General features: G+C 35.8%; 1 protein-coding gene across 2 annotated transcripts in view; it reads left to right on the top strand.

The window, feature by feature from the left end:
- Positions 1–1,688: 1,688 nt before the first annotated feature.
- The window catches only part of LOC127527415 (putative defense protein 3), a 45,509-nt gene continuing 34,837 nt past the window's right edge, over positions 1,689–12,360 (top strand). The window contains exons 1-2 of one of the 2 annotated variants that reach the window (XM_051926093.1): positions 1,689–1,969; positions 6,923–7,105. The gene's annotated coding sequence lies outside the window, so the exon portion shown is untranslated. The remainder of the gene's footprint in view (positions 1,970–6,922; positions 7,106–12,360) is intronic. The other variant, XM_051926094.1, reaches the window with a different exon arrangement.

Below are 12,360 nucleotides of genomic sequence, written 5' to 3' on the forward strand. Positions count from 1 at the left end.
TGCTATATAACCTAACATTCTGTTTGCCTTCTTAATGGCTTCTGAACACTGTCTGGAAGTTGGTAGTGTAAAGTCCACTACGACTCCTAAATCCTCCTCATAAGGTGTACTTTCGATTTTCAGTTCTCCCATTATGTATTCAAACCTAACATTTTTACTTCCTGCACATAATACTTAACATTTACTTACATTAAATTTCATCTGCTACAAATCAGCCCAAGCCTGTATGTTGTATGCTATAAACCTCTGTAATGGTTTGATGGATTCTAGATAATCTGCCAATTCACCTAGCTTGGTGTCATCTGCAAATCTACCAGCTTGTTACTTATAGTCCTAAAAATAGCAGCGGCCCTAGCACTGACCCCTGTGGAACACCACTCTTAACATCACCCATTTCAGATAAGGTTCCTTGCACTATACCCCTCTGCTTTCCTGTGTCTGAGCCAATTCTGCACTCATCTACAAACATCACCCTGAACTCCCACTTCTTTTAGGCTGATGTCCAACCTCTCATGTGACACCTTATCAAATGCTTTCTGAATGTCACGATAAATAATATGCTCCACATTGATCATGCCCTTTTGTTGCTTCCTCATAGAATTTCAGTATCTTAGTAAAACACGACCCTCCCTCTTCTGAACCCTGCTGACTGTTTAGTAAAACTCTTGTTCTTTCCATGTGTTGTCCCATCTTTTCCTTAATAATTCCTTGCATTAATTTACCTGTTATGCACATTAGGCTTACTAGCCTATAATTGCATAGATCTGCCCGATATCCCTTTTTGTATAACAGGATAATATTTGCCATTTTACAGTCTTTCAGAATTTCCCCAGTAAGATAAATAAGGCTGACGCTGGGCCATTAATTTTGTCCAGTTTATTCACTGGGAACATCAAGTTCTAGAGCTGATTTCTTTAGCAAAGGACTGACAATATCCATTTTAAGGGAAATCAAGATTATCAATACATATGTATTGGTTATTTTAAGCATGGACATAACAAATTCTGTTTGTTTTTTGACAGCCTGATTAGAATTGATTTCAATGGAGAGAAACTGCAGTTTGCTACTTATGTAGGTACAAAATCCTGTTCTGTTATCTTAAGAAATTAAATAATCTTAATTCAGGATGCTTACAGCATCTGCTTCTGTGTCTTTGGGCTTCTTAAGATTATGTTATCACTTTTATAGTTATTTAGACAGGAGTGCCGTAAACTCAGTCAATAACGAGCAGTGTAATGTCAGAAATGTGTGGTTTAATACAATTTTTGATCTGGTTTTAAATCTAAAAGTATCACTGGAAATGATGTAACCTTAGAAAGAACACAGTATGTGAGTACACACGGTCATTATCTATATCCAAGTTCATCCTTTACTAACAACAAATTAAAAAAAAATGTTTGTTTTTTCAGGCAAACCAAAGATACATGAAGTATATCTGCTTTGATCTGTGGCTTATTTAATCTTCTCTATGCTTTAAACCTTACAGTAGTATCCTGAATAACCTTTGCCAGTCCTTTTGAATGTCATATATATTATAATTTACACAGTCACACACTCATGCACTTCAGGTGGGCTGATGAGAGCAGATTATTTTAGCCCACTTAACTCAAAGGTGGTCTGCCACTTACCTTCAAAGATGTGTGAATGAAACGTAAAGATCACTAGGCCTTCAAACAAGAAAGCTCAGTTTGACTTTTCAGTTTTCCCTTTCATTTGTGGACGACTTGATCATTGTCAGAAACGAACCAGCTAGCCCGGGTGTTTAAGTAAGAATGTGTGTCAATCAGTTTAGGCATGGGATGCACTCCGTCGAAATCTAAAACTACCTACACCCACAATAAAATCTGGAGAGACTTTGATACAAGCTCCACCATTCTTTCTGGCCTAAAAAGTTCTGTATCGACTCCTGAAAGGCCACCTCAGCGAGCCTCTTTAGAAAGCAACAAAATTGGTCAAAACCTTTTGAGTGGTAAGTAATTTACATATATAAATATTCATAGTAAATTAAAGATTTTACTATTTTTACAGTATACTTCTATCTGAATGCATTAGGTATTAGGTATGAATGCTGTATGGTATCCTGAGATCTTTTGGTATTTTTTAGATTTTATAAAGAAAGTAATCTAATATGTGCCAGCTTTTGGAATGTGCCTAAAAGTGAAGATTTAGGCAATAGTAAAGAATTTAGACCTTCATGAAAGAAAATAACATGGCTATCATTACATGGTAGTGTCTACTATTTAAAATTTCATGATAAAAAAGAATGGAAAGTCTTTTATTCTTGGTAGTATAGTGTTTGCTAAGATGCTAAAGAAAAAAATCAGTGTGTGCAAATCAGTTCAATTTAATTCTTATTTGTAATTCTTGTAAATCACAAATTAACAGAACCCAACTTTTCTGACCATACAAGTTTATAACAAAGAAATCTTCTCACTGTGTAATTCACATGGTTCTCATTTACATCCTGATAATCAATATCAAGGGTAATACAAAAGCTCATTCTGTTTTCATCAATGAAAGCTCTGTTATTTGGGTATGTAAAAACCAAAAGGAAATAGAAACGGCTAGGCTTATCAGATTTATCACACTTTCTCAATTTGTATTACAATAGTGAGATGTAAAAATATATTGTCTGATTTGACCAATACATAAAAATGTAATTTAAAATATAGTGTATTTTTGTAAGGATTACAGATAATGTAAAAATATTGAAAGGAATTTAGAAATGAGACGGTACAAGAGCAAAATTAATTCTTGAATCATCCATTCATTTGTTTTTAAATGTCATCTTATTTTTGAATTCTTAACACATTTCACTTTATAGTCTTCAGTGATAGATAGATAGATAGATAGATAGATAGATAGATAGATAGATAGATAGATAGATAGATAGATAGATAGATAGATAGATAGATAGATAGATAGATAGATGGTACTGTGCAGCCCTAGACTTTTTAATAAGAATTATGTTTTTGAAATTTATTTTGTTGTCTGTATTAGTGTGTCAGTAGAATAAAACAAGTTTCAGATTTCATTCATTTATCAAAACATTAATGTTAGAGAAAGTTGTGTATTTTGTTAAAGAAATTAACATCTTAACTAATACACCACTTTTCAAATAAAAAATTAATTACTACACCAGATCATAATTAAACAAAGCTTCTAATGATCAATGACATTAATCAGAAATACTGCTGAATCACATTAGGTTTAGAACGAATCATACTGGGGACCGTACATCCAAACTAAAATGTGAGGGTGTCATAAAGGCGACAGTTTAACTTTCAAATCATTCATTCTTACACTGTGGCAAGAGTGAGAATAACAATAAGATACACAAATGGTCATTTTGCATTAGCAAGACATTCTGTGTCAGACAGGAGTGTCAAGATGTGCTGTCCAAGATCTTTTGAAGAAGCATAAGAAATTGGCAAGGCTGAGGACCAAAAACACTGTGGTCGGACACAGGAGCTGAGAGCAACCAACAAGAGATGTAGTATAGTAAATTGGCATCTCTTCAAAATTGAAAGAAGTACAGCTGAAACCACTGAAACTCATGTGCTTACCTAGTTCGCACCTCTAAACTTCAGCAAATCTTGTCAGAAGTGGTCTTTATGGAAGAGTTGCTGCCAAAACACATTTTTCTGAAATGAAAAGAAACCCAAGGGACTTACCTATGCACAAAAACTCAAGGACTGGGGTGATGAACAATGGTAGTAAGTCTTATATGAATCTACAAGTCAACGTATTTAATATATAGGTCAAACAGAATTCAGATTTTGTTGTAGACCAGGGGTGGGCAGATTCAGTCCTGGAGGGCCGCAGTGGTTGCAGGTTTTTGTTCCAACCCAGTTGCTTAATTAAAAACCAATCCTTGTCAATTATTTAATTTCATGGCTTTTTAGTGCTTTAACTTTGTCATGTCAGGTCATTCTCATATCCTAGATTTATTTTCCTTTCTAAGGATATCATCCAAATGATTTGAAGTCTAAAACAGATGAGTAATTCTCAGTGCTTCAGTTTTTTCTCTTCACTTTCCTTCCAAGTATTAAATTAAACCAAATAGTGCATGATAAATACACACAGGTGTAAATGAAAACAAGCTAAATGGAGAAATGCTGGTCTCTTTTGTCATTTGCATGGTATTGCTAATTAGGAGCAATTAAAAACCAAGAATACAGCTGTTTAAGACTAAAATAAGCAATAAGGGTTCAAAATCTTAACAAGCGAGACAACTAAAGTGAAGCTGAAGTGTTACTTGAGCAATAAGGGCTTCTTATTAAGCAATTGGGTTGGAACAAAAACCTGCAGCCACTGCGGCCCTCCAGGACTGAATCTGCCCACCCCTGTTGTAGACAACCTGAAGATTGCTAAATGAATGTCTTCAGCCAACACTGAAACATGCAGAAGGTTCCCTGCTAATTTTCAGCTGCATTTCAGAAAAAAGGAAATGGTGATCTGGGCAGAATTAATGGCATCCTCAATGCTGAGAATTATAAACAGATTCTAATCCATCACACAGGGAGGCATCTGAAGGGTCTCAACTTCATTCTGCAGCAGGACAATGAACACCCAACAAATGGCCACGCTCATAAACAACAATCTGCATCAAACATAAGAACAAAGAGTTCTGCAATAGATGTTATGACCTTCAGAGTACCCTGATCGTAACGTCATTGAAGCTATTGGATATTAACTGGAGAAACAAAAGCAAGTGAGACTACCAAGGTCTACAGAAAAATTGTGTCTTGTTCTCCAAGGTGCAACCTACCAGTTGATTTTTTATAAAACTCCACAATAGTGGACCAAAGTGAACTGATATAGTTTGAAAGGCAAATGTGGTCATACCAAGTATTTATATGATTTAGTTTTTTTCTCCTTACTGCTCAGTCAGTCAGTCAGTCATTTTCCAACCTGCTATATCCTAACTCAGGGTCATGGGGGTCTGCTGGAGCCAATTCCAGCCAGCACAGGGTGCAAGGTTGGAACAAATCCCGGACAGGGCGCCATCACACTGCAGGACACACGCACACACACCCACATCCCATGCACGCACTAGGTACAATTTAGGATCGCCAATGCACCTAACCTACATGTCATTGGACTGTGGGAGAAAATCGGAGCACCCGGAGGAAACCCACACAGACACGGGGAGACCATGTAAACTCCACACAGGGAGGACCCGGGAAGCGAACCCAGGCCTCCTTACTGTGAGGCAGCAGCGCTACCACTGTGCTGCCCTGCCCCAATATACTGATGCATAAATAAAGCACACTTGCAACCATAGACTAACACAACATACAGTAGGTAGAAATGTTCCATCTATGCCACATGATCTGAGCATTCAAAGGAAATAAAGTTGACTCTAGCATTTTTTTTATTACAAGTTTCATGGGTTGAGCTCCAAATCAAATTTTAGTCCCAGTAGCATCACAGGGTCTTGTATACCTAGAGTACCTCACTTCTGCTCCCTGGAAGTAAGAGAAACTAACTTTACCTGAAGTCCTCAACCACCATCTGCCTTGGCTTTGAGAACACTGAGCAGCAGATGGTTCAAAATGCACAACTTACATGGCATCAACAAGCCCTCTTGCATTCCTCCTTCTATGTACTACTTAAAATTCCATGATTAAACATTCATTTAAAAAGTTTAGTGGGTTGCATGCCTACAAATTGTATTTGAAGTATAGCATATATAAAATGAACAGGATGGAAACTAGGACAGTTCTTTTTGTGGAGGTTCTTATGTTGTAACTCATAAAATAAATCAAAAAATACAATAAATTGGGTGGATAAAGAATATATAGTTACTTGCTGGGACACTGGTTTATGGCCTGCATGCGACTTGACATTCATAATTCTTTGCTAAATTTATTCTGGGTCATTGATTTAGCCATTCAAAAACATTTGATTGCATTCTTTAGTCACTACACGTCTTTAGCTGTGTGTTTAGGGTTTTTGTTGAATGATAAAACTTCTTTCCCAACTTTTATTTTCTTGCAGATGGCAGAAAGCTTTACATAAAATTTGAAATTTGCTCCATCAAGTGTACCTTCTATCCTGACAAATGCTGAAACACCCTCAATAACAGAAGGTCGCATCAACTGTGTTATGTAGTAGTAAACTTTTGGGTGATGCACACTGTAATATATTTCTTAAAAAACATTTAGTAATATTCTTTTAGGCCAAAAACATGTGGAGTCATTGGATCACAAAATGTTTTCCTCATGTCACAGGAATCTACAGATTGTTTATTTCCATTCTTCAAGCAAGTCTCAATTTGAACATTTTCATTGCTTTTTCTTCTACACCCACACTTACCATCCAGCACAGTGGAAAGCTTGAAATACTGCTCTAACTTTCATTCATATACATTATAATCACATTTTTTTTTTTTTTTTTTTTAAGGGCGCCTCCTTACTGCTCATTATAATTATTATTTCATTCTTTTTGGAAGCATATTCACTTTACACACTATTTTTGCATGTGCATAAGACTATCACACCATACTGGTATCCTAATCATGTGAATTGCCTTTGCTAAAGATGTCTGCTAAATTTAAAAATTGAAATACACAGTATAATGACATTTTTAATTGCGTTTCTCCCATAAGTACTAAAATACCAACTGCAGACAATGAATACAAACATAAAGACTGCAATATCAGATATTACAGAAAATACAGTATCAGACAATGAATAAAGGAAACAGTCAGACAGATTTCAGAAAGAGTGGCTGTTGAGTATTTGTCCATTATGACATGATGTCGTGGATAAAAACTGTCTCTGAATCCAATGGTGGAGAATGGTAAAGATCCAGTATTGTTACAATAATAATAATACTAATCATAATACAAAGATTGCTTTGTTTCATACTAAAACAGAAAACCTCTTCAAACTGAGTACTTTCTCATTCTCTGCAGTTCCTTGTCACGACTATGCTGGTCGAAGATTAAGCCAGTTGAGCAGTCCTGATGTGTGGAGCCCAATGTCCAGCCAGAGCAACAGCAGTCCCCTCATCAAACCTCGACAAAGACTGAAAGCAAGCAGCAGTGATATGGACTCCTCTGACAGCGAATCTCCTGGCCTTTATAAAAGGTGATAAGGTACTATAGGACATTCTGCTGCCACCTTTAATCTTTGAATTCTCTTTTTATAAAACCTGAAACTACAAATTTCTGTCTTTGTAACTTGAGGTATGTTGGAAATAATGATCACTATATCACTATTTGAGTATACATGCAGTTATTCAAAATGATATATATTCACTTATTTCACTGCACAAATATCACATTTTCAAGAAATATAAATTTTTCAACTATTGTGCCATCTGCTATTAGAAGATGTTGAGTTTTGTAACGCATGTATTTATCAGATTTTGAAATTAAAGTGCTTTTGGCAGGTCAATGGGTATTCATTATTTGTCAATGCATAACCTAATTATATTTATTTAACCAACTACATTTATTGTGGATTTGTTGATCACATGCTACTGAATTAATTAGTTATTTTCTATATGACATAGAATCAGAAAAAAAACAAATGAATATGCATTCTTGAATTATTTTTCTAATAACATAACCTCTTTGAATCCACTCAGTCCAAATCAGGGCTGCAGGTGGCTTGAGGCCATCCCAGAAGAACTGGTCATAAGACCCCTCCAGTCTACCACATGACCTAATCACATTCTCATCCATTTCGCATTCTCCAGTGAACCCAAATGGCATTTATTTGGACAAGTTGGGGGAGAAACAAAGTCTCTGGAGGAAAAACCCATGGGAAATAACGAGAACACAAAAACATCATGTGGACAGAGATTGGACATGGGAGTCAAACCGGGCACTGTGTGGCAGCAGCACAAATCACTATGCCACTGCAATGGCATATTTTAAAGTGCTGTATAATGTTCGACAACTAATATTTATAATATGGTTTTGTACACATTAACCTGAAACAAAGAGTGTTTTTTCTGAAAGAACAATGTTTCTTAAACTTTTGCTTAACCATTATGTACCCAAGTTTTTTTAAAACAAATATGAAAAAGTTATTTACATCAAATTAATTATAAATGGAATGGATTAAAGGACAATAGTGTTTTTAAGAAGCTGTCCTCTTAAAAGGACACTGGGATATAATGTGTTAATTATCATTCACTAAATAAATACTGACTTCCGCTTTTGTAAATTTTCAAATGTATTCACTGCATTTGTATAAAAATATCAAAGACCTGCTAATAATAAATTTTTACTTTTTAATGTGTTATAGTATTTATGTTTAAATTAAGTTTCAACAATAAATGTCCTTGTTTGGGTTCCTTGAGGGCACTCTCGAGCTAACCCCATACCTAGATTAAGGTTAATTCTCTTCCAGAATTCAACAAAAAAGTGATTCTTGGGGAACGCAAGGCATCCAGGAAGAGAATAAGTGAACTGAAAGAACAGAAAAGAAATAAACACAATGAAGACAAAGATTGCACCCCTCATGGTCCTAACTAAACACAACTCTTGCATGCCTTCCTACCTCAAGCTTTGTTCCATTACTGTGGCCATTCCTTATCCTCCTTCTCCTTCTCCATACTTGCTTCTATGCCGCTCTCGACTCTAAGCTCATCTGTTAGAAGTGCCAGGCATCTTTTTAAGTACTGATGGAGTGTGAGGGCATAACTTGTGTCATGTCTACACTGCCAAAAAGTACTTTTGGGACAGCGCAGACATCTTATGAGAAGCAAATCCACTCACCAGAAGCTCCCTCAGATGCTTCCACCTCCCCAGTGGACTTCTTACTATTAAAAGACCAACTTTCTGGCTCAAAGACTGAGTTTCAATCCTACATTGTCCTGCAGCACTCTTTTATTAGTTTTAATCGTGTCCAGGAAGTGCTCTCAACAACTTCCCTGGTAAGGCTTTGTTTTGTTCCATCCAGGGAGTATTCTCAGTAACCTCCATGTTAAATCAGCCTAGTCTGTGGAATGGCTGTGTTTCAAAATGTCAAAGTATAATGTTTATAACATAATGTAATTTAATGACGTGTTCCTCTAAATTGTTACATAAGTTTGTGTGCTTTAACTATTTGTTGTATCCTAGTCGATTCCATAACTATGATTACATTTCAGTATCTTACATATTTTATCGCAAACATTCGTTTTATGTATTTTTGCTATGCTGATATCTTATATTATTATTACAATAACTAATCTGCTGTGTGCAGCTGGAAGTGAAGGACATTATTCCATCATTGCTGGTGTATCATCAACCCCATTAAATGCAATCACATTAATAAAAATGCACTAAACTAGATGCATTTCTTGTTTGCACAGAGCTCTGCATGTGGCACAGATTTCCAGCAGCAGTGGCATCAGTTTGAACGTTGCATGTTCAATGGCACTGTGAGCGTCATTGTCTCTGTATGCTATATTTGTATTTTTGGATAACACTTTAGTTCAGGTACAGCAACAAATGCATCTATTACTTATTTATATGTAGCAAGACCTTATCAAAGGCGTCTTTTGGTTTCATAACAATTATAAAACATCAGTAGCTAGGTTATTCACCTCTGTGCAGTGTGGCAAATTGACATGATGGTAAAATTACTTGTTAACTGCTCTGTGATATCAAAAGAAATGTGTCTCCGTTAAGCCACCTCAGGCCATTCCAAAGTGAAGTTTTGTTATTAGGTCACATTGCAGAGATGAATAAACATTTTACAGATGCTTTGTAAGTGTTATGATGACCCAAACAAGTACAGTATATGCTAAAGTCTTTTTACATAAGAGTAAATGAGAAATGGATGCACAAGCTAAACTAAAGTGCTACCTTTATTTTTTATTGAATTCTGGCCAGGTTTGGTTCCTGCATTGCATTCTGGGATGGCTACTCCTTCCATGATCATCAACTAAAATAAACAAGTCCAACAATGGAGAAATTAGTGAGGAGGAGCAGAGATTAACACGAACAAATATAAGGTGTATAGTTTTAGTTCCAAATGCTTATGCCAAACATATTAGGGTGAATCTGACACATACATTAGAAAAATAAGGTGGCATTATTATTTATCAGTCAATCAATCTTCATTTAATATAGCACCTTTAACAGCATGCCCCATCACGGTGCATTGCAAATCAAATATAACAGTTAAAGAGTTCCAATAAAATCAGAAAGTAAATACAGAGCCAAAAAAGTTGAAAATATATTTGAAACAGCAAGAGCTGGATGCTGTCAGAGAGGCACGCTATAAAATGACAAATAGGACAATTGGCAGTAATAACAGAAAGAAAAAGATTACATAAGACAGTACATAAAAGAATATAAAAGAAAGAAATAATGAAAATAAACACTAATACATTTCGAATGCATTTTACATCTCTAAATGAATTGCAGTTGCCTGATAATAAATTTCAGTGCTGCCATGGTGGATGCTGTTTTCACAAGGATCCAGCATTCTGAGTTCAAATCCTGCATCTGGCTGCTGTCTGAATGTAGTGTGCAAATTTTCCCCATGTCTATGTGGATTTTCCTGTGAGTTCTCCCGTTTTTGTCCCACATCCCCAAATATGTATGCTGTAGATGGATTGATGATTCTAAAATCTCCCCAACATTGCTATATTTGTGTGTGTGCACAGCAATGAACTGGCATCCCATTTAGGGTTGATTGCCTTGTACCCAGTGCTTTCAGAACAGTCTTTGTACCCCTAAGAGGCTGAATTTTCTTAATCAGATTTCAGAATGTAAGTGGGCATGGTAAGATATCTCAAATGTGAGTCATTATGTTTACTTTGAAGTATCTCACCTGCATATAACAATAACTTTGTGAATTTCTAGATATCTTGAAATAACTTTGGGAAATTTATTTGAGATAGCTTAAAATACCCTCATCTTTGTTTACCTGTGATATCTCAAAATAACTTCCTGCTCACTGTAGGAAATCTCAAGTGAGCTTCAAAATATCCTGAATCATGGTGATTCCGCACAGAGTGAACAGGAGTCCCTTGTATTGTGAAATGGCATTGCAGACCCTTTGTCATCAAGACTGCTGCCTAATCCACATGTTCATTTGAATATTTACCTGTTTCTTTGAAATTATTTACTAGACATACCTTTACATTTGCCTGACTTGAACTTAATTTTGTCGAATTATACCTTTTTCTATTTTCGAACGGAGACAATTGTGAATAGTACAAATCCAGGTTATTCTTATTGTATTTCAGAGCTCATTGTTCCGACTTTTTCATTTGTGGCAAATGCATGAATAGCTTTCACTTCTTCTCAGGTTTCCCAGTGTGTATCACTATTATATCTTTAAATGTACACATTCTTGTTTTTGTATGTTTAATAACAGTGAAAAGTGATATTGCTGCTGTCTAATAGTTTCCTTAACTTCTCATACATAAAAAGTGTCACGTCATAGATATTGTGCATTTACTGTATAGTAGTTTGCCATGAACTGGGGGTAAAATGAACCATTGTCATCACAGTTTCTATAACAGGTACTGCTGCATCTCCAGCTTGTTTAATGTGTGTCAGTTCATCATAAATCAATGAATTCAGTCTAACACTGAAACATCATCCATCCCTGAATCCATTTTTGCCAAAGTTTAATCCAAATCATTGTTTCTGAAGAAAAGAATGGGATGCCATTCAGTCACAATGCGTAATAGACATTTGAAAATATTTGGTGTGTGTTTTTTTTTTAAAGAGTTCATTACTTTTGTTTGATATGGTAGCTTAGCAGTTAAAGCATTAATTCTACCTGTATATGTTGACCCACAATTAGTTATGTATATGGGCTTGGATATATGCTCACCCTGCCATAGATTGCCATCTCAACCAGATTTAATTTCGGCTGAGGTCTAAATCAGTTCAGCCCTACTCCATATAAATATTCTGACCAGAAGTGACTTATCAGCATGGAGTTTCTAGATGTATTTTTTTTTTCTTTGTTTTTTTTTAAACGTATTATTTGCAAAGAGCCATTAAGCTATATCTATAGCTCTGAGACACCACTGAAACATAGTCTGAATGATGTAATAACAATGAAGCTCCAGTAAGCACAAAAGCAATAGCAATTGCCCAAAGCAATAAGGCAATCCAATACAACCAAAAGTCCCAATTTGTCAAAAATATGGTAACTATAAAACCACAAGAACTCACCACTCCTAAGCACATTCAAAATGAACCGCCAGGAATTGTGGATTTAAAGGGTGGAAGGTAGCTACACCTCCTGGGGGACCACCCACAAACACGTGGAACATAACAAAGGCAGCTTACATTCTGTACATAGACAAAATGAACAATAGCACACAAGATCAACATACACAAAAGAATAAAGAATGAACAAAAGAGACATAAGACATAAATTTCAACCA

Source organism: Erpetoichthys calabaricus, chromosome 4 (assembly GCF_900747795.2).
Source record: "Erpetoichthys calabaricus chromosome 4, fErpCal1.3, whole genome shotgun sequence".
Lineage (NCBI taxonomy): Eukaryota > Metazoa > Chordata > Cladistia > Polypteriformes > Polypteridae > Erpetoichthys > Erpetoichthys calabaricus.